Source organism: Portunus trituberculatus, chromosome 42, assembly GCF_017591435.1.
Source record: "Portunus trituberculatus isolate SZX2019 chromosome 42, ASM1759143v1, whole genome shotgun sequence".
Lineage (NCBI taxonomy): Eukaryota > Metazoa > Arthropoda > Malacostraca > Decapoda > Portunidae > Portunus > Portunus trituberculatus.
Genome location: NC_059296.1, coordinates 5237224 through 5259898, shown reverse-complemented (window position 1 = coordinate 5259898; position 22675 = coordinate 5237224). Strand labels below are relative to the sequence as shown.

The 22675-nt window shown below is 44.1% G+C and overlaps 1 protein-coding gene across 1 annotated transcript in view; it reads right to left on the bottom strand.

Moving 5' to 3' along the window:
* Positions 1–22675, bottom strand: part of LOC123517456 (serine/arginine repetitive matrix protein 2-like) — a 153213-nt gene that overhangs the window by 63842 nt on the left and 66696 nt on the right. Inside the window, 1 exon segment of the mRNA XM_045277522.1 lies at positions 6997–7039. The gene's annotated coding sequence lies outside the window, so the exon portion shown is untranslated.

Sequence of the window (22675 nt, the reverse complement as noted above, 5' to 3'; positions counted from 1 at the left end):
CACGTAACAGAAAAAGGACGGTAAGAGACAGACCCCTGCGACGGAGTAGGAGGAGGAGGAGGAGGAGGAGGAGGAGGAGGAGGAGGAGGAGGAGAAGAACGACGAATACAAAGGAACACAAAGAAAAGAAGTAATGACTGTAAGCACACACACACACACACACACACACACACACACACACACACACACACACACACACACACACACCTGTCACCCACCCACACAAGAGAGAGAGAGAGAGAGAGAGAGAGAGAGAGAGAGAGAGAGAGAGAGAGAGAGAGAGAGAGAGAGAGAGAGAGAGAGAGAGAGACAGACAGACAGACAAAGACAGATAGACAGATAGACAGACAGACAGAAACAGACACATACAGCCAGACAAACAGAAACAGACAGAAAGAACAAAAGAATAAAACTCAAGATAAAAGAGAGAGAAAGAGAGAACCAGACCAGAAGACAACACAAAGGTATGAAGGAGAGAAAAAAAAATAGGGAAGGAAGGGAGGCAAGGTATGGGAAGGGACATTATTTACACACCACCATCAGGGACACGAGAAGGGACACGCAGGGAAGGTCCAAGCGGCGACCTTTCCCTTTTTTTTCTCCTTAATTACGTTTACGACGGCTAGAAGGAAAGAGAGAGAGAGAGAGAGAGAGAGAGAGAGAGAGAGAGAGAGAGAGAGAGAGAGAGAGAGAGAGAGAGAGAGAGAGAGAGAGAGAGAGAGAGAGAGAGAGAGAGAGAGAGAGAGAGAGAGAGAGAGAGAATGCTGAGGGGTGGCTCGTCTTGGCACACACACGCGGCGCCTTTACTCCAGCGCCGCCCAGGTGAGGTAATTAGGCGCCAGGTAAGCCGTAACGTTGCCTGAAGCTTATGGATATGTTAGTTAAAGCTTCATTTGTGTCTCAATTAGGCGAAGAATTAGTCGAAGGGTTGGTAATGTTCCGTGAAGGTTATTTTTCTATTATAATTAAGCGCTAAGTGAGTGGAATGTTTCATAATGATACCCGAAGCTCTCTCATTTTACCATCTTAACCCCTTTAGTACCATGACGCATTTTCATATTCATTCTGCTGACTATTTGGTGATTCTATACAGTTTCAACAACTCACGTGGAGGGACTGGAATAGTGAAGACTGTGGCCATAAATCTTCTGACCTCCATAGACCCTTGCTAATTTCAATACAATGGTCGAATCGTACCCAAAACTCAAAGGTACAAATGCGTCCCAATACTGAAGGTTAATTATGGGTACAGTAAAATGACTCGTAATGTTGCGCGTGTGAAGGTTCCGTTTCTGTCTTAGTTAATAGTTAATTTTCCTTCAATCTTTTACTATGACGTTTCTATTCTTTTAATCTACTTTTCGTTACTAGCCTCCCAATGCACTTCTTCAGTTAATCTATCTCAAGGTGCTTTTCTTGTTACTCTTTGTCACTCACCTCGGACACTTGAATGCATCTCTTTTCTTCTAATTTCTGTATTTTGCCTTAGTGTGTCAGTGAAGTGGTTCGTTATGTTTCGTGAAGCTTATGTGTAGTTTGTGATCAGAACCTTTAATGAAAGAAATATTCCATAACGTTACGTAAAATTTATCAATATATTTTTGTAACTATGAATTCGTTTTTGTCTTCATTAACAGTGCAAGGAATAAAATGAATCACATATTGCGTGAAATTCATGAGCATTTTGAGACCAAGAGTGAGTTTCAATTACGAATGAAAGAGAGAGAGAGAGAGAGAGAGAGAGAGAGAGAGAGAGAGAGAGAGAGAGAGAGAGAGAGAGAGAGAGAGAGAGAGAGAGAGAGAGAGAGAGAGAGAGAGAGATAGGGTGTATCCTGGGAACCTTATGAGTATTTTGATCCAACACTTACTCCCTTAACCCATTCAGTACTGGAACGCATATTTACCCCGAGTTTTAGGTGTGATTAGACCATTTTATTGACATTACGAAGTCTATGGAGGTCAGAAGATTAATGGCCACAGTCTTCACTATTTCATTCCCCCACATAAGTTTCTGAAGCTGTATAAAACCACCCAATAGTAACCAGAATGCATATGGGAACGCGTTATGGTACTTAAAGGGTTAAATATGCAGGCACACACAAATAGATAAGAAGGTGACCAGTTATTGCATTGAAAGAGAGACAGAGGAAGATAGAAGAGAGAGAGATTCAAGAGAAGGTGGTGGTGTGTGAATAAGCTTTAGTGGCAGAGTAAGAACACGCCCCAAACATTGCGTCAAACAAGAATGCACACACTTCCATTGAGACGCGGTTTTATTGTGAACTTTTTCTTTTGTTCTGTTGCGCTGGAAAAGAATATGAATGACATGAGTAAATATTTGAGATCTGACCGCGATTTTGTCAACCACGGAAAGAATATGAAAGTAAAAGACCGCAAATGAAAAAAAAAAAAGAATTGACAATGAAATGCGAGTAATAACAGTATTTATATAGTTAAAAAAATACACTCAAAACCAATAAAGTGTGTTTTCCTAATCACTACCACTATTATGAGAATCTATACTGAGACACGCGGGCAGAATCATGAAATTAACACAGACACACCCAACAATTATTCTGAACACACACGAATAAGAAAAGAAGAGATGCAAAATACAGACACACCCAACAATTTTTCTGAACACTCACGAATAAGAAAAGAATAGAGGCAAAACACGCTAAGCAAACACGTTAGCTGAATGAAGAACTGGACAAGAAACACGAACATTGAATCGTAAACTACAGCCCACACCTGACAGTGATTTACAGGTGAAGCAGCGGGAGGGGAGGGGAGGGAAGGGAAGGGGAGAAGCACGAGGCGTCACCTTGTGTTAACTGATTAGCGCCACCACCATCACCACCACCACCACCACCACCGCTACCATCACCACCACACTGCCTCCACATCGAGGTCACTGCACTCTAATCCATCCCTGAGCCTTCCCTTCCCTTCACCAACGTCCACCACCACCAAGGGAGCAGGAAGGTGGAGTGGGTCGGGGCGGGGCGGGGCTGTGGGACGGGCGGGGGTGGACTAAACCTCTACTTCCGGCGGGGTTGAGGTGAGTGCGTCCGGCGATGTGCGGGGCAGTGACGTGGTGACGCGGGACTCAGGAGGAAGACTACTGAAGGAGACCGTGACGGAGGTTAAGGAAGGGAGACGAAGGAGAGGAGGAATGAGTAATAGGGATGATAGGTGGTACTAGACAAGCAAGTGTTATTGAGGTACATATTTAGAAACGCTTTGCTCTCTCACCACGACTATTTTCCAAGGCCATAGAGATGATTAGTGGGGTTTTTCAAGAGTGTTTCTTCAGTTAATAGGGAAGAAATATTGTCACTCTCCCTCTAGAACCGTAAAAACAGCTTAAAAAAAACTAGTGTAAATTTAAATAAAGCCTTTTGAAGTAGTGAAGGTGAAGCTGAGAAATGTTTGATAGTACGAACCTGAGGGAGTGTCACGTGTGGGCCTTGTGGATTCTTGCAGTTTTGTTTTATTGTATTCTTGTGGATGTTGGCATTTACCAGGCTGTTTGTGACAATGACGTCGGTCTTTATGAGTGTTAAATCAGTGAAATACCTCTTATAGATAGATAGACAGAAAGATAGACTGACTGAAAGATAGATAGATAGACAGAAAGATAGATAGATAGACAGATAGATAGACGAATACGTTTATGAACCACAAAATTAAAGGATAAATAAATCATACACTAAGATAAAAGACGACGAAAAAAATACGATGAACCAACACGAATATAAAAATAAATACATGAAGCACAAGAAAAAAAAACTCTACATAAAACAACAACAACAACAACACCTAAGACACATTGAACCAAAAATAAAACCACAAATTTCCTCTTTACCCTACACACACACACACACACACACACACACACACACACACACACACACACACACACACACACACACACACACATTATCAGTAGCAGCACGAGGAAGAGAAGGAGGAGGAAGAGGAGGAGGAGGAAGAAAAGAGGGATGGACTACTAGACATATATAGAGCGAGACGGCAGCGTTGAATTTACGAAGGCAGGGAAACAAAGGAGGAGGGCAATAAAACGCCACAATGAAGGCTTGACGGGAAGAGCCAGATTTATGTTTACCAGTAGACGGTGATAAATCTTAGGCTGGTCTTGTCTTGCATCTGGCCTGTAGTGTGTTGTGTGTTGGTGTTGGTGTGTTGTGTAGTGTTGTGTTTAGTGTTGTGTGTAGCGTGTAGTGTGTGTGTGTGTGTGTTGATGTGTAGTGTGTAGTGTGTTGATGTGTAGTGTGTAGTGTGTTGTGTGTAATGTGTTGTATATAGTGTTGTGTGTTTTGCAGTGTGTTGATGTGTAGTGTGTTGGTGTGTTGGTCTCCTTTCTTTTGTATTTCTGTGTGCGTTACTGCGGACTGTCTCAATGTTGGAATCGGGTCGCTTTCCAAACCTGTATACGTCATTTGTGTATTGTTTCGTTTCGTGTGTCTTTCTGTTATTAATGGTTATACGAAATCTTTTTTATTTTTTCCTTTGCTTCGTTTTGATCCTGTATTTATGTTTGCCTTAAAATTGAAGCTTTCCGTGACAGTTACCGTGATGAAACTGACAATGATGAGTGAGAAACAAGAGGCAGACATACATACATAAACAAAACCTCGCTTGCAAATTACCAACAGCGAAATTATTAATCCTGTTATTTAGCGTAACGAAAAAAAAAAAAAAAAAAATGCAAGGTAATGTAATCATACCACATTATACAAGACAAAACTGTGATTGCAACATTCACTTCATTGCATATTAAACGGTGCCTCATCCACCTTTTTATCGCCTTCCTATCATTACATATATCATAAAACGGTCCTTTTGTTCCAACGGACCGCTAGTTCTTTCCAGTGACAGCCTTCGTTTCCTCCCGTCTTCCCCCTCCCTTCCTCCACCACCTCCTCCTGCTCCTCCTTCTCCTCTTCAACGGTTCAGTGATGGGAAGGAAAGAGGAAAAGAATAGAATTGAGTGGAGTGGGTCAGTATGCCGCCTTCTGCCTCCCTCCCTTCCTCCTTCCCACACATTAACACATCAACAACACACACTCATGCCCCGCCCTGTCCGTCCCTTCAACTGCCTGTAATTACAATCTTCTCGCGGTACATCACTTCGTCACCAACCACAGCCGACCGACGCGGGATTAACAGAGCAGGTGTTGACGTCGGGACGGCCTGAGACGGTTGGACGATGGGACGAGGTGGAAATAACACGGTAGAAAGGGGTAAGGGAGGAAGTACGTCAGTGTTTGAGGAATGGAAGATACAAGGAAGGACTGGTGAATATATGAAGTAAAGTATTGGTATGGTGGATGTGTCTCTAAAGATGCGTTCCCTAATGAAGACTATTTTCTAAGGCTATATTGAAGATTAATCAAGTTTTCAGCTGTTTTTTTTGCATTGGTGATACACGTTCCTTCATAAACTGTCAATAGAATCACAAATATAGCCTTGAATATACAAACAACTCCCACTAATGGTTGTTAAAGTTGTTTCTCTAAAGATGCATTCTCTAACCTATAAAGAAAATTAGTTAAGATTTCAGGTATTTCTCCACTGGTGATACATGATCTTTATAAACTATCACCAGAATCACAAATATAGCCTTGAATATCTCAATTACTCGCACTAAATCTTACAATCGAGATAAGACGTCCTGAGGTTAAACAATAGTACCCAGTGAGACAGTGTGGCTGCCAAGGTGACAAAATAACAAAGGCACGCTCGGTTGTGATATTAGCCAGGTGCAGCTTGAAGAAACGCAGCAGCAGCACCAGTAGCCGCTTCCTGCACCTTCTACAGAGAGACAAGGAAGAAAACAGGTGGCTTACTTTCAACGGCACTTGTTGTTCTTTACGGTTCACACTAGGACCCGTAAACATTGCAGTGCCTTATTTAGATTCATTCTGACAGGCTGTGGTGAAGATTACTGTGGTTTATTGAGGAAACTTCATATTTTAAGGGATGAATAACGACCCCTGAGTAACAAACACAACAAAAAGACAAATATTATGAAAAACCACATAATCCTTTCCTCACCCTTCGAAAACAGCGCTAATAACAGACCGAATCGCTGCAGAACACGAGCCAATTAAGTGGCGAAGGAAAGAGAGATGAAGGGAAGGACACACACACACACACACACACACACACACACACACACACAACAAGGAGGAGGAAAGAAGGAGGAGTTCTGCTTCTACTGAGGTGAGTCGGCGAATCACTTACACACGAACGGAGAAACGGTAAAATGAAACCCGATTTGGACCTTCTCGAATTCTTCCCACACACGCGTCTCTGTGACAAACGCACACACACACACACACACACACACACACACACACACACACACACACACACACACACACACACACACACACAGAAAAAAAAGGGGAAAAAATTGAACCGGTGATAAGTGACGTGCAAATTTCTTTCTGGCGCCTTGACTGTTTTATTTCAATGGCTGGAGTGTCTTTGAGTAGCGGGCCACGAGAGAGAGAGAGAGAGAGAGAGAGAGAGAGAGAGAGAGAGAGAGAGAGAGAGAGAGAGAGAGAGAGAGAGAGAGAGAGAGAGAGAGAGAGAGAGAATGATTCAGCTTACTCAAATATTCTAATGAAGCAGGAAAACTCATGTACACCAGTTAATAAAAAAATTGAGCTTTCATTTCTTCTTCCTTCTTTTCTTTCCTTCTTTCATTCCACTGTCCACTCCTGCCTTGCAATCACACACCACACACACACACACACACACACACACACACACACACACACACACACACACACACACACACCTTTCTCCTCCTTCACCTCCTTTTCTTCCTTCTCCACACCCTTTACTTCGACAAAGCCTTTTTTTTCAATCACTGGCCGTCGTGTTCCCTGTTCCCTCGCCCCAATAATACATTCACCAAATTTACAACACCTGCTCAGCTGAAGGAAAACGAGCGACTCTCACCTTTAGTAATGTGTCCTCACGCCTGTACATCACACGCGCGGCCCTGAAACAAATAACAAGGTACATTATTACAGTTGCTTTTCCTTGCTTTGGATTCGCGGCTTTCACTTCACTGGCTGCCTCGTCTGAATGCTTATGATTTGCTTAGTCTATAATATTTTATCCTTTAATTCCTTATGGTACTAACTTTATAGCTTTATTTTATTAACACTAGGCAATTAACTGGTCAGAGATAAAGTTACAGTAGGTACTAAGTCTTCACTATACTCGATCACTTAAGTTATTGAAAATGCACTTTATTCCTTTCAGTACTGGGACGCATTTTACCATGAGTTTAGATACAATTAAACAGTTTTATTTACATTAGCAAGGGTCTATGGACGTCAGAAGATCAATAGCCAGAGTCTTCAGTATTTCAATCCCCCACATTAGTTCCTGAAGCTATATGAAACCATTAAACAGTAAGCAGAATATGAAAATGCGTCATAGCACTAAAGGTGTTAAAACTTCATCAGGAGAATTTAATTAAGCTTGATCAAAAACCAGGACAGTTAAGTTAATAATAAGATGAGTGAAGCAAAACACTGACTGAAATTAATAACATTTTGAAATATATATACAAAAAAATAAAAAAAAAAAAAAAAAAATAACTACGTATTTCAAGAACCAACTACTGTAAAAAGCAATAATAATATCAATAATCAATAACAATAACACATACACACTTACCTTTACTAAAGTAGGCAACACAAGTAACCCTCGGCACAAACACAAACACACACACGCAAAACAAATTAAAATAACTTCACTTTTTCCCTCGAAGATCGTGCCAGCGTGGGAGAAGGTCAGAGGGGAGGAGTGTGTCAGTTCTTTAGTCCTGCAGGAATAGGAGAAGGACGAGATGGAGGAGGAGGAGGAGGAGGAGGAGGAGGAGGAGGAGGAGGAGGAGGAGGAGGAGGAGGAGGAGGAGGAGGAGGAGGAGGAGGAGGAGGAGAGGAGGAGGAGGAGGAGGAGGAGGAGGAGGAGGAGGAGGAGGAGGAGGAGGAGGAGGCGGTGGAGAACGGGTGCAGAGGAGGAGGAGGAGGAGGACGGGAGGACTAGATGCTGAGGCGGCCACGTCCAGCACCGAGCAGGGTGGAGACTAGACTGTTTCTTGTGTGTTATCGTGACTGTTGTTTACCTAGAGGACGAAGAAAAGGAGGAGGAGGAGGAGGAGGAGGAGGAGGAGGAGGAGGAGGAGGAGGAGGAGGAGGAGGAAGAAGAAGAAGAAGAAGAGAGGAGGAGTAGGCGGATAAGGAAAGGGACTAGAAGAGGGTGGAGACTAAACTATTTCTTGTTTGTTTCGTGCTGTGTTATCAGGCTGTTATTGTTTACTTGAGTGTGTTGAAGTGGAGATGGAAGAGAAGAATGACGATAGTGAGGAAGAAACGGACTAAACCTGAGGCGGCCACGTCCTGCACCGAGCAAGGAGAACCCCACACTGTTTCTTGTTGGCTCACTACGGCTGTGTGTTATCGCGTTAGAGGAAGAGGAGAAGAAGAATGAGGCGGAGCAGGAGCAGGAGGAGGTAAAACTATCTAGGTGTTATCAGGCTTTCTCTACCGCCAGCTGCATAGTGCCTGCCTGTGCCTGTGTCCTCAGGGGCCGCACACAGACACCACTCAAGTGTTTTCTCGCTTGTTAGATCGGTCCCGAGAGGCAAGGAAGAAAAAGACAGTTGTTGTTTGGCCCTGAGCGGCGAAAGGGTCCCTGTGCATGTGAAATTATTGCTGCCTGTCTGACTCAACTCTTGCTTGAGTTGAGTCAGACAGGTAGAGTAAACTGGGTGACTGACTGCTCCGTGTTATGACTTCACTGTTCTGTTTCATTGCCGTGTTTGTTCATGTTACTACCTTTTCTTTCTTTCTCTGCGTGGTTTGTACTGCTTTGCTTGTGAGAAAATGTGTTAACTCCTTCAGTACAATGAGAACCATGAGTGTAGTTATGATTAGACGATCTTACTTACATTAGAAAGGATTTTTGGTGGTCAAGAGATTATTGGCCAGAACGGGGTTAAACTGAATGACTGAAAAACTTTGTGTTACTTTACCGTCCTATTTTGTGCTGCCGCGTTTGTTTGCGTCACCAGTTTTTCCTTCTGTTTGTTGGGGAAAGGGAAAGAGAACCAGACCGACTTCAGTAACTTCCAAACAATGAGACACTGGGAGAAACAGACGCACATTAACTGTTGTGTGAGGCTGAAGGCGGGCTCTGGTCGTGTGTGTGTGTGTGTGTGTGTGTGTGTGTGTGTGTGTGTGTGTGTGTGTGTGTGTGTGTGTGTGTGTGTGTGTGTGTGTGTGTGTGTGTTGTAACGCGGGAGTATTGTAGAAGTCTCTCTCTCTCTCTCTCTCTCTCTCTCTCTCTCTCTCTCTCTACTTTTCACCTCCTTGCCGTGTCACCATCGCTTCACAATGGCGTATCACTCACAGCTGTCCTTGGCCTCTGCTACACCTACTCTTATTCATCACCTGACACATCTTCAACACCTTAGACATCGTACCAAATCATTTAACACAAGGGAAAACACAAACCACTAAAATAAACATCACTAAAAAATCTAAATACACGAAATTTTGAAGTGCTCCATGAAAATACACACATTTTTTCCAATTTTTTTTTGTGGTATAAGATGACAGACAAAGAGACAGGCAGACATGGGAGGGTAGATGTGAGTAGGTTTCTTTCCCTTACAAGACAGGATTAGAGTAGAGGAGGAGGAGGAGGAGGAGAATGAGAATAAGGGGAAGGAGAAAGAGGAGGAGGAGGAGGAGTGGAGAAAAGCTGTAAGAGACTCGTGGGAATTAGGAGAGGAGGAAAATTAGGGGAGGGAACGAAGGAGGGGGAAGGATAAATGAAGAGGAGGAGGAGGAGGAGGAGGAGGAGGAGGAGGAGGAGGAGGAGGAGGAGGAGGAGGAGGAAGAGAGAGAAAGAGAGATGAGAGAGAGAGAGAGAGAGAGAGAGAGAGAGAGAGAGAGAGAGAGAGAGAGAGAGAGAGAGAGAGAGAGAGAGAGAGAGAGAGATGAAAGTACAGGTTAGGTCGTTATGGAGTAGGGATGGAGGTAAAGAGGTAAGGAGGTAAGGAGGTAAGGAGGTAGGAGGTAAAGAGGTAGAAGGATAAGGTAAGGAGCCTTCTATAGATCCTCCCCCTACCTAATCCTACTCTCCTGGCTTATGGCGCCGCTCGTCTGCTGAACACCGCGGGGCCACTCACCAGGACACCCCTTGACTGGTAATGGTGCGCAGTGAAGTGGTGAGGCTGGAGGCTGAGGGGAGTGATAACCTAATGCAGTTTATTTACTCTTGACTTTCCTTCTTCCTAACTAAAGGGAAGGATGAAAGATGTCCATTTAGCTTGTTCTTGGTGGTGTTCGGTACTGTGGTGAGACGAGAGGCTGTGGAGAGTGATAACCTAATGCATATATTTTTTTTTTACATACTTCCTTATTTTCCTTCTTTCTATCTAAAGGGAAGAGTGAAAGATGTCCATTTAGTTTGTTTGTGATGGTGTTTGATGCCGTGGCGAAGCGTGAGGCTGTAGGGAGTGATAACCTAATGTACTTTTCTTTACGTATATCTTCACTTTTCTTCTTTCTAACAAAAGGGAAGGATGAAAGATGTCCATTAGCTTGTTATTGGTGGTGTTTGGTACTATGGGAAGGCAGAAGGCTGAGGGGCGCGGTAACCTAATGTACGTACTTTTCTTTACATACTTCTTTACCTTCCTAATTTCTAACTAAAGGAAAGGATTAGTAAAAGATGTCCATTCAACTTTCTTGTGGTAGCGTTCGGTACTGCGGCGAGACATGAGGTTAAAGGGAGCGAGTGTCTACAACATACACTTTCTTTCACGTGTCAAGGGAACTGGCCAAGAAAAACGAAACAGAAATGAAAAAAACAAAACAAAAAGAAAAACATTGACTTATCTTGCCTCCCCCTAAAAGTCACAGCATGGAGGAAAAAAGGAGTTAGGCAATATTGATCTGAGCATTTCGTCACCGAGCGTAAAGTAACAGTAGGGTATTAAAGTGTAAAGTCGTCTACTGTATGTAATCTAATGTGACTGGGAATAACATTGGTACTATTGGAATTTTTCTCTTATTTTAATTTCTTTAGAGGACAAACAATTAAGAGAGACATTTCTGACATTTTCTCTTGTCCAGACTCTCTTATACGTATAGAACAAGATCAAATTTTTACTCATTGGATTAGATTTCTCTTCACTCTTCTCATTCTTGTTATTTTTCTTCATATTATCTTCCTCATCGTCATCATTATCGTTGGCTACTACAGGACAAGATTCTCTCCTCCGATCTCTCCAATAATCCGGAGCAATCTCACATTCCATTTCAGACGAGGGTTTATCTGACGAGTTTTTCTGGCCCTGTTCTCGATGTGCTCCGTCTTCGTCTTCCATTGGTGTTTGACGTGGTGTCCCCGCCAGTGTCCACCTGTCATGGCGGCGTGACAGAAGAGGCTGGCTGGGTGTCGCATCAAGTCATATTGTTAGGTCTGAACGCATGTCACCCTTCGTTTGTCAAGCTTATAGTCACATTCACCTCTGCTCTCATCTCAGGCCTCAGACCATCCAATCATTAGTCGACTACCTCCAATTTAGGCCCATTACTTAGGCCTACTCCATGTGCGCACAAAAAATCGAGGGCCTAACTTAGCCATTGGGGTTGTGTGGTGCCTGAGCCAGCGCCGCGATCCCACCAGGTGACTCACGGCTCCTTGTGTTCCCTCCGCGCCAGGGTCACGCCGCCCCCAGCTGCCTTCACCTCTTGTTCACCCACATCCTGCCGTCTTTAAAACATTCCTTCGTAATTTCTTATCCTTCCCTTTCCGTTACTGATGACTGATGTAGTTTCTCAGTGTTACCACTCCCGGTGTCCTCGACTGTGTCAGGAGCACCCCGCGGGAGGGTCACATCGGCGTGTCGCGGGTGATCACTGTCATTACCAGCCTCGTCGCTCAGCATTACCCGGGGAAAAACTCTGTGAATCCCTCTCGGTTCAGTGTTCAGTAAGAGTTTGCCTTGTGCTCTGTTGTTAGTCAGTGTCCCTCCGCGGCCCGCTGACACACATCGGCCCCTCATCCCCCGCGGCTTATTTCATACTCCTGCGTTGAGTTCCTTGTCAGATCAACTTGGCGGTCCCAAGTGAGTGTCGTCTCATCGCCCAATCTTCCCTGCACGTGTATCGCCGTGTCTGCAGCAGTCAACAGGCTCGTATCACCATTGCCGGCAGCCGCACACACCGCATAGATGTCCTCGACCGTAAACGACCCGACCGCACTCCTCCCTCATCCTGGACAGCCCAAGGCCATATGTCCCCTATCCGTCACTCACAGGACGCCTCTCCTGATGACGCTCTTCCTCACATCTCAGTCTCCGTTGCCTGATGGTTGCGTTATGTCCTGTCATTTTCATAGCTTCTTTTATTTCTTCATCCTTCCTTTCATCATCAAGCGACATGCATCACGCCAGCATTTCCATCGGGAGACACATTTCCCACTGCTCCTTTCGCGGCGACGAGGCGGCCCTCCCTCCATCTCACTACCTTCCTGACGCTGACCCAGATACCTCAGCAGCCCTTCGCTTCCAGACGGAATACTTATGGCTACTTTCTCCCTCCTACCCAGCAGACCAGCCAAGCAGCCGGTCAGCCAGTCACTCCAGTCGCCCTTTTTATCATGGGATTAATTCGGTAAAAACCCGCGGCGCGATTCCACCCAACACGACACCCGCCACGATAGGAGTCGTTTCTTCCGTGATATAAGCTTCTTAATAGCCCGCTGGACGCCCCGTGGATGAGCCGGAGGGGCGGGCTGGGCCAGTACCTGAGGGAGGGTGACCTAATGCATGTTATCATCGCGGGAGATTGTGAGGGGCCAGGCACGGCGTCATTACACACCGGGTATTGCTTTTTGCCGGGGGATTAAGGTGAGTCAGATAGCAAGGAGGAGGAAGAAGAGGAGGAGGAGGAAAAGGAGGAGAAGAAAGGGGAGTAGGTGTTAGACAAGGCGAGAAAAGAAACTCGACCCGTGGGACTGATGACCTACAGATGACCACTGCCAGTCTTGCTGTTCCTGATGTCGCTGTTAGTGTTTCGTCTCACAGGTAAAACAAGTTTTTGAGGCCCCACATTAGAGCGGTTAATAATTAAAACGCAAAGTGCTCTATTTTCGATGTTAATAATGTGGGGCTTTATATAATCTTGACCTTAATCAGTACCTCTCTTATATTAAAAAAAAAGTCTAAATTGCTTTCATATAACATTCCTACACGACCAATACGGCTAATTTTCGTAATACAAGTGAAAATCAATTATATGATTATACTAACAACTCTCCCTCACTCTCTCTCTCTCTCTCTCTCTCTCTCTCTCTCTCTCTCTCTCTCTCCTTCATCCACCAGACTCTAACCATTAACTCTGAACCAACATACAATAACCTTCAAAATAATGCTCAGTAAACTACACTAATCACTAGACCACCCTTTCCTTTCCTTCCCTTCTTTACCTTACCTTACTCTTCCTTTCCCTTCGCTTCCCTTCCCATCCCTTACCTTATTTTTCCTTCCTTTCTTCTCCCTTCGCTTCTTTTCCTTTTTCCTTCTCTTCGGTTCCTTTCCCTTCGCTTCCCTTCCCATTCCTTATCTTACTTTTCCTTCCTTTCTTTTTCCTTTTCTTCCTACCTTTCCCTTCCTTTCCTTTCCCTTACCTTCCCTTCCCTTCCCTATCCTTCCCTTACATCTAGAAGCACAGAACACACCTCGCTAAGGACACTGTTAAACATCCCAGCCTCAGACACCACCAGAACCTTATTGCAGCTGCTCCTTTTCGTTCATCCTTCTGAGTCCAAGCACTAAGGAACGACCCACCCACAAAGCAGTACTTCCTGCAGGGCGCAGCTTGGCCCGCGCGATCAGTGTGGCTCTTAAGGGGTATACTTTGAGGGAGATTAGCTGGGAAATGATAGCGTAGGGAACTCTCTGATCACCGGCAATTAGCGAACAAAGGGAGCGCAGAATAATGCACACTTGAAATAGGGAGGAAAAATGGTTTCTGGTGAGAGAGAGAGAGAGAGAGAGAGAGAGAGAGAGAGAGAGAGAGAGAGAGAGAGAGAGAGAGAGAGAGAGAGAGAGAGAGAGAGAGAGAGAGAGAGAGAGAGAGAGAGAGAGAGAGAGAGAGAGAGAGAGAGAGAGAGAGAGAGAAAGATTTTGTACAGATTTTTAGCATCCTCTGTAGCTCAAAAAATAAAACATCACAAAATTTAAACGGGGAAACGAGGAGGTTAGAGACACACACACACACACACACACACACACACACACACACACACACACACACACACACACACACACAGGGAGGAGGAGGAAGAGGACGAGCTTCTTGACCTTGAAAGACAATACGAACCTCCCGCCAAAAATGTTCGTGGAAGGGCGGCGGTGGTGATTCATCCTTCCCTTTCCTCACACTCCGTCTGGCGTTTCCCTCGACTAAATTGTCCGCCTGTTACAACACTCTGGACTACACCTTGCCCTTCCCTGTCTTGTCTTATCTTCCCTTCCCTTCCCTTTCATTCCTTCGCCGCCTCCTTCCCTCTCTTCTTTATGAGACTGCCTAAAACTCTGTCTGTCAGCCTCACACCAGGGGCACCCGCTGCACAAACCTTTATTCTTCCATGCCTTTCTCCCTTTTCTTTCCTCTCCCGCCGTCTCCTTCCCCCCTCTCTCTCTCTCTCTCTGGGTACAAGACACACGTTAACCCTTTCCATTCTACCCAGTTCCCTCCTCTCCCTCCCTTTTACCTTCCTCTCCCCCGAGCTGCTGTCCCTCCCTCTCCTTTTTCACGTCCATTCCTGCGGTCAGCTGAGGGTCGACCTAACGACAGGTGACGAGAGGCTGCAGCTTCTGTGACGAGGCCCATCTCCATCATCATCAGCCATCATCACTGTCCCTGTCTCTGCCTGAACACCACCACCGCTACTCTCAACACCACCACCACCACCACAACCACCACCATCAGCGCCACCACTACCACCACCACACTAAGCATCTTTATACTAAGTCTCAAACATTCTCCACTCCCACCATCGCTACAACTATCACTCTCATCTCATTCCTGCCTCAACCACACCCACAACCACAGCCGCCATAAAGAGAGCTAACTGCGCATCTCTTTTATAATTAGGGAAAGGAAGGTAAGGAGAACGAAGAGAAAGAATTGACTATTGCGTAGAAGTAAAAGGAAAAGTAATAGATGACGATGATGGAAATTAACAATAACAAGATGACGAAGGCCGCGATCCGTGACTTATTTCTTGGGTACTGTAATCACCATCACCACCACCACCACCACCATCACTGCCATTATCCCTGCTGGTGCTGGTGCTGGTGATGTCTGCGTCCTCGCCTTCTCTCAGCGGGAGGAACATAACAGCAAGACTAATGTACGTGGTGAGTGTATCCAGACGACCATCAGTCTTCACTCTGACCCGAGACACGTCCCCCACCCACCTTCACACACACACACACACACACACACACACACACACACACACACACACACACACACACACACACACACACACACACACACACACACACACACACACACACACACACACACACACACACACACAGGTCATGATTCTTGTTCCTCATTCAACTTACAACCTCACACTGCATCGTATCACTTCAATCACTCCCTAATAGATGAAAGGAGCGAGAGAGAGAGAGAGAGAGAGAGAGAGAGAGAGAGAGAGAGAGAGAGAGAGAGAGAGACAAAAGCGCCTGCAAACACTAGTGGCGAGAGTGGTGGTCCTGCAGCACGCCAGCCTTACGAAGCGAGACGTGTGGGACGATGCTACGAAGAGGCTAAAGCATATTAACCTTGTCTGTTGTATTATTCTTATCACCTCCTCCTCCTCCTCCTCCTCCTCCTCCTCCAAGGCGGATCATAAAAGAGAGGAGCTAATGGCGCCACGATGAGTATGAGTAAATAGGACGAGGAAGAAAAGACCTTTGATAATCAGACAGACCACCACCACCACCGCCACCACCTTGACTCATTCACCAGCCGAGTAAGAAAAGATTTCGCTAACATGTCTCACCTTCTCTCTCTCTCTCTCTCTCTCTCTCTCTCTCTCTCTCTCTCTCTCTCTCTCTCTCACGTGATTAGTCATTGTGGCGGTGATTTTTCTCGCAGGTCAGCGCACGAGACTCAATAAATCGCATTTCTTAACACCACAATGAAGAAATCTGTGGCTGGTGGTAGTGGTGGTGGTGGTGGTGTTGGTGGTGAAATTCCTCGTTATTGTCATTCGTGGTGTTATTGTTATTATTGTCATTATTATTATTACTATTATTATTGTTGTTATTATTATTATTATTATTATTAGAGTGAGAGGGAACGAAGGACGGAAGGAAAGAAGGTAAGAAGAAAGGAATGAAGGAAAAAAAAAAAAAAATGGCCGATACAAAAAATGAGAAAAGGAAATGTGAAAGGAGGAAAGAATAAGAAAAAAATACAAGACACGGAGAGGAAAGAAAGTAAGAAGAAGAGAGAATGAAGAACAAAGAAATGGAAATGAATGAATGAAAATAGAAACAAAACCAAACAACGAAGAAAAGTAAGAAGAAGAAAGAATGAAGAAGAAAGAAATAGAAATGAATGAATGAAAATAGAAACCAAATCAAACAACCAGCAAGAGAAAAAAAAAACAAAACAAAACGAGAGGGAATGAATGAAAGGTACAAAGAAACGAGCGGAAAAAAAGGAAGAGAAGAAGAGAAAAGACACAGACATCAATAAAGAGAAAAAAAACGAAGAACCAAACAAGAAATAATACTAATACAAATAATAACGATAGAAAAATCAATCAATCAATAAAAAAAAACTAACACCAAAACAACAAAACGACAGAAGCAAGTGACCGTATGAAGCGAGGAAGGCAGGAAGAGAGACACGGAGGTAAGCCAACATGTACACATACTCGCACATTAATACCCAGGGGAGTGACTCGCGGGACAGGTGTGTGGCGAGCCTTCCACTGCCTCTCATCTGCAGCCCCCTCGCCTCTGTGCCGCTGTGAACTGAATTGAAACAGACCCACCACGCTAACGCTTTGCTCTCTCACCATCACTGCTTCTCAAAGGGTCCAGTTGAAGATACTCGTGTTTTTAAGAACATTTCCATGGTTCTGGTGATGAATTGGCAAGATTTCTGGTTTGTTATAAAGATAAACTGTTGAAAACCCTGCTAGTTGTCTCTGTGGCATTGGAAAATTGTCGTAGTGAGATGGGAAGGCGTTTCTGAATACAAGGGTAAGGGTCGCAATAGAGCCTCCCCGCTGTACCCAAACGTGACTCGCACAGGTAAACAGGTCCACAGGTAACACAGGTGACCGCCACATGCCAGCGGGGTTCGAAGAGGTGGTAGGGAAATAGTAATGTAAAAAGGAAATGTGCTAGTGTTTTAATGACTGTGTGTGTGTGTGTGTGTGTGTGTGTGTGTGTGTGTGTGTGTGTGTGTGTGTGAGGAGTGTCTGGGTATGAGAGAAAGCTGGAGCTACTGGTGTGTGGTGCGCATTGGGGGGGGAGGAGAGGAGGCGAGGGAATGAAGGGGCGGATAGCAATAGGCAGCTTTCTATGTGTGTGTGTGTGTGTGTGTGTGTGTGTGTGTGTGTGTGTGTGTGTGTGTGTGTCACTCCTCCATACACACCAAGCATTAAAACATTTTCTTCTATATTTTTATACGAAAGAAAAAAAAAAGAGAAAGGAATGAAAGGAGAGAGCAAAAAGCTTCAGATCCCTTATATATATGTTCATAATCTCCATTAAAAGGTTCAGATTCTTTATAAAACATTCAAATCCTTCTGTCCGGAGTTTCGAGAGGGATTGAATCACTCTCTAACAACATAAGGTACAGAGAAAGCTATGCACGCGGAATACGACACACAAACACACACACACACACACTGGAATGCAAAAGAATGGGAAGAAAAAAAACATGAATAAACACAAGAAGCCATAAAACCTGACACTCTCTCTCTCTCTCAAAAAAAAAAAAATAAATAAATAAATAAATAAAAAAAAAATAATAATAATAAAAAATCATATAATCAAACCCACTTCCTCTATACACGACAGGTATGAGGAAGAGAGAAGAGGAAATGGAGGAGAGGAGAGAGGAAAAGGAAGAGGAACTGTGGGAAAGCAGGAGGAGGTCGCGGAAGGGAGGTAAAGGAGGAAAAAAGGAGGAGGAAATGAAGGCGTCAGACGGCTGTGAAATTACCTCAAATTACCTTGTTTCCTCATTACCTTTGGCTTAATTAAGAGGTGAGCCAGGTGAGCGTGAGGAAGATGAGGTGATGGATGAAGGTGCGCTGGTCGTATCCTGAGACTGACACGAGTAGAGAAGCTTGAAATGGTGATGATGGTGATGGTGGTGGTAATGGTGGTGAAGATGATAGTGAGGCCCCGTATTTGGAAACGCTTTGCTCTCTCACCACGACTATTTTTCAAAGACTACAGAGATGATTAGCAGGATTTTCAATAGTATTTCTAGTTATTAATGTAGAAATCTCGTCACTCGGTCTCTAGAAACGTAAAAACACCTTAAAAAATCTCGGGTAAATTTAAGTAAAGGCTTCTTAAGTAGAGGAGGTGATCGATCATATTCAGAAACACGTTGCTCTCTCACCGCGACTATTTTTCAAAGACCATAGAAATAATTAGCGGAGTTTTCAAGAGTGTTTCTACTGTTAATGAAGCAGAAATCTCGTCGTTCGGCCTCTAGAACCGTAAAAACACCTTAAAAAACTCGTGTAAATTTAGATAAAGGCTTCTGAAATAGTGGAGGTGAAGCACAGAAGCGTTTGAGAATACGAGCCAGAGGATGACAATGACAAAGTGAGAGGAGGAGCGAGGAAGAGAAAGGCAAAGGAATGAAAAAGAAAAGGAGAGGTGAGGTGAGGTGAGGTGAAGGGACGGCTAAGGAAGGAAGGAGCAGGGAAGTGAAAGGAAGGGGGACGAGATGCGAGTGAAAGGAACACAAAACGAAGACGCCCTCGGGAGATGACAAGATTCCGCATCATCGCCTTAACTAAACACCCACACACGAGGAGTTCTCAAGGCCTCTTTTGGTCATATTGTAGTTTTGACAGTCGAAAGCTGCTTCTTCTTCTTCTTCTTCTTCTTCTTCTTCTTCTTCTTCTTCTTAAGTTAAAATGGTATTGAATATTAGGTTAGGTTAGGTTAGGTTAGGTTAAGGGAGCGAAAGAGGCAGAGATAGAAATATATTTAATTCATATCCATTACATTTACACCGTTTTAATTTAAGAAGAAGAAGAAGAAATAGAAATAGAGGTAGTAAAAGGATCAACAGCAGAAGCAGACGGACACTATGAAAGGAAGGGATTTAAAAAAGGATCAAATGTTTGGTTAGGTTAGATTAAATAAAGTAAAGAAAGAAAGACAGAAAAAGAAAGTTAAAATGGTGGAGATGTAATGATATATGTACTGACTCTCTTTTTCTGTCTTTCTTTCTTTACTTTACTTAATCTAACCTAACCAAACATTTGATCCTTTTTTAAATCCCTTCCTTTCATAGTGTCCGTCTGCTTCTGCTGTTGATCCTTCTACTACCTCTATTTCTATTTCTTCTTCTTCTTCTTAAATTAAAACGGTGTAAATGTAATGGATATGAATTAAATATATTTCTATCTCTGCCTCTTTCGCTCCCTTAACCTAACCTAACCTAACCTAATATTCAATACTTGTGTAAATCCCTTCCTTATCTACATTCAAGTTAGCCTGGTGTCCGCGTCTTAAGAACCCCGACCATAGACTAATTATATATAACGAGTAATTTATGCATAGTTTGATGGACAACACAATTCCAGTTTCATGTTTTTTTTCATTTAGTTTTGCATAATGTTCTTTAATCTTAACCTGATCTTCCCTACTGCCACTACCACCGCCACTATCACTGTCACCATCTTCTCTCTCTTCCTCCTTCTTTTTTTCTTCCGTGTACTTCCACCTACATCTACTCTCATTCTTCTCACCTTCCTCTTCCCTTTACTTCTCTTTCCCTTCTCTAAAAAAACACTCACATCCAGACAACTAACCAAGAGACAGACACTAGTACTGTAAATCTCCTTTGTCCCTTGTCGATTCACCTTTTCTCAGTCCCTAGGCCAGTATTCAGAAACGCTTTGCTCTCTCACCCTCACTGCTTTACAAAGGCTCCGGTTGAAGATACTCGTGTTTTTAAGGATATTTTTATGGTTCTGGTGATAGATTGGCAAGGTTTCTGGTTTATTAAAAGCAGAAGCTGTCTTAAAAACCCCGCTAGTTGTCTCTGTGGCCCGGAAAATTGTCGGAGTGTGAAGGGAAGACGTTTCTGAATACAGGTGCTAATCTCGTATTCGTTTCAATACAACACAACAGTTAGATTCATTTCAACGCAGCCCAGCAACCTCACCTTCGACCCTCCAAGTATTAATGACTGTGTGACTTATTTGATTAACTCTAGATACTAATGAGGATAAGTGAACACCGTGCCGCTGAGAGAAGAGATATTGAGTGACGTGTCGTGGTGAATGGAGTAGAGGGAAGAGAGTTTATAAGGAGGTGATGTGTGTGTAAGTGGGCGATCATGCCAGGGATTGATAGGGTGAAAGAAGAAGAGGAGGAGGAGAGGAAGAAGTTGAAGATGATGAAGAATGATGAAGAAGAAGAAGAAGAATAATAAGAAGTAGAGATAGAAGATGAAGAATGAACAACAACAACAACAATTGCAACAACAATAACAACAACAACGAAAAGAAGAAGAAAAAGAAGAAAATGATGATGAAGAAGATGAAAAAGAAGTAGAAACAGAGATAGAAGAAGAAGAATCAACAACAGCAACAGTAACAACCACAAAAACAACACACAAAGAAAAACACAATCACAGTTTACCTCTCAAAATTTTCCTCTTCCTATCCGTGTTTCTCTCAGCTTTGATTAAGGGAACCAGTAATAATGAAGAAATAAATACTGACTTCACCTGGCCACTCACACACCTTACACACACACACACACACACACACACACACACACACACACACACACATACATACATGTCTAGTAGGAATATATTACCTCACCTGCTTAAATTTTTTTGCTCCCATCCCACCTCACCGTCCTGCATATTAGATTAGAGAGAGTCTTTAGTTACACACACTCTCTCTCTCTCTCTCTCTCTCTCTCTCTCTCTTCCCACGGCAGAGGTTCACACTGGGAACAAGTCGCGAGAGGTCATTCACAGGTCAACCGGAACGCCAACTGAGGTCATTGCTCCTGCTGCTTCTTCACTGACCTCTTCCCCCCCCGTCTCTCTCTCTCTCTCTCTCTCTCTCTCTCTCTCTCTCTCTCTCTCTCTCTCTTTGTTGTTGGTTCTAAAGAGTTTCAGGTTCTTGTTCCTATTTTTTTTTCTACACTCATCGGTTCATTTTCCACGTCACTTTTCTCTACACTGATAAGGAGTGAGGAAAGCGTCGACTTGTTATTCTATTAGGCGTATCTAATCTCTACACACCCCCTCCTCTCTCTCTCTCTCTCTCTGTACTTGTCCCTCCACTGTACTTTCTCTCTCATTACTTAGGCAGCCTGCGGGTCCTGAGAGAAACACAACGCTAAAACTTACCTTAGGCAGTTGGTAGGCTGGCCCTCTCGCTGCCCTTCTCTATCTGTCTCTCTTTTTTCATCTCCCTCTCTCTCTGTTTCTGTCTTTCTCTGTCTTCCTCTCCGCCCTAAAGCAGGTCATTGAAGGTCACAGTGCAAGGTGGTCACAATGCAAGCCCAAGCCCTTCCTGGTGAATCGTGGTGATATATGGGTAAGTTTTTTTTTTTCTGCCGTCCCTTCCCGTTTCAACGCGTGAAGGAGGCGGCTTGACTTGGTGGTGTAAAAAAAATTGAATAAAAAGAACACATACACAAACTCGTTAAAAGGTTCGTTCTTATTGGTGGGTTCTTATAAGGTGAGGTAGAAAAAAAAAGAGTTAAGAGTTTGGAGAGGTGATATAGTTTTGGTTGTCTTGATATTCCTTTGTTAGAGAGAGAGAGAGAGAGAGAGAGAGAGAGAGAGAGAGAGAGAGAGAGAGAGAGAGAGAGAGAGAGAAAACCAGTGAAGGGAAGAGTTATCACGTCCCCATGGAGCTGTGCCGCTGAATGTCTCCCTGTACTCTCCTCTCTCTCTCTCTCTCTCTCTGAATCTCATGGCGCACCACTACCTGGTCACCTCCTCCACCACCATCACCACCACCACCACCAGCATCATCAGCAGCAGCCTCACTGACCTCACTTTTATCTCCTCGGACGGCACAATGCACAATCTTTTTATCATGGACTAATTTACGCACTCCCAAAACTGACTGACACCACATCATTTTTACTTTCCCAGAACCTTTACTATTTTGCTGAGCCTTCCACCTGTCTCTCGCACCAGGAAGAATAAAAGTACACCATTACCGCTACAACTTGTCGGTCGGTGGTTGTCTCTGGTGGACGGGGAGGCAAGACATGCACTCACCTCGCCCCGCCCTCTGCCTCGCCTCGCCTTGTCTCTCCTCGCCTGCTCGCCTGCCTACC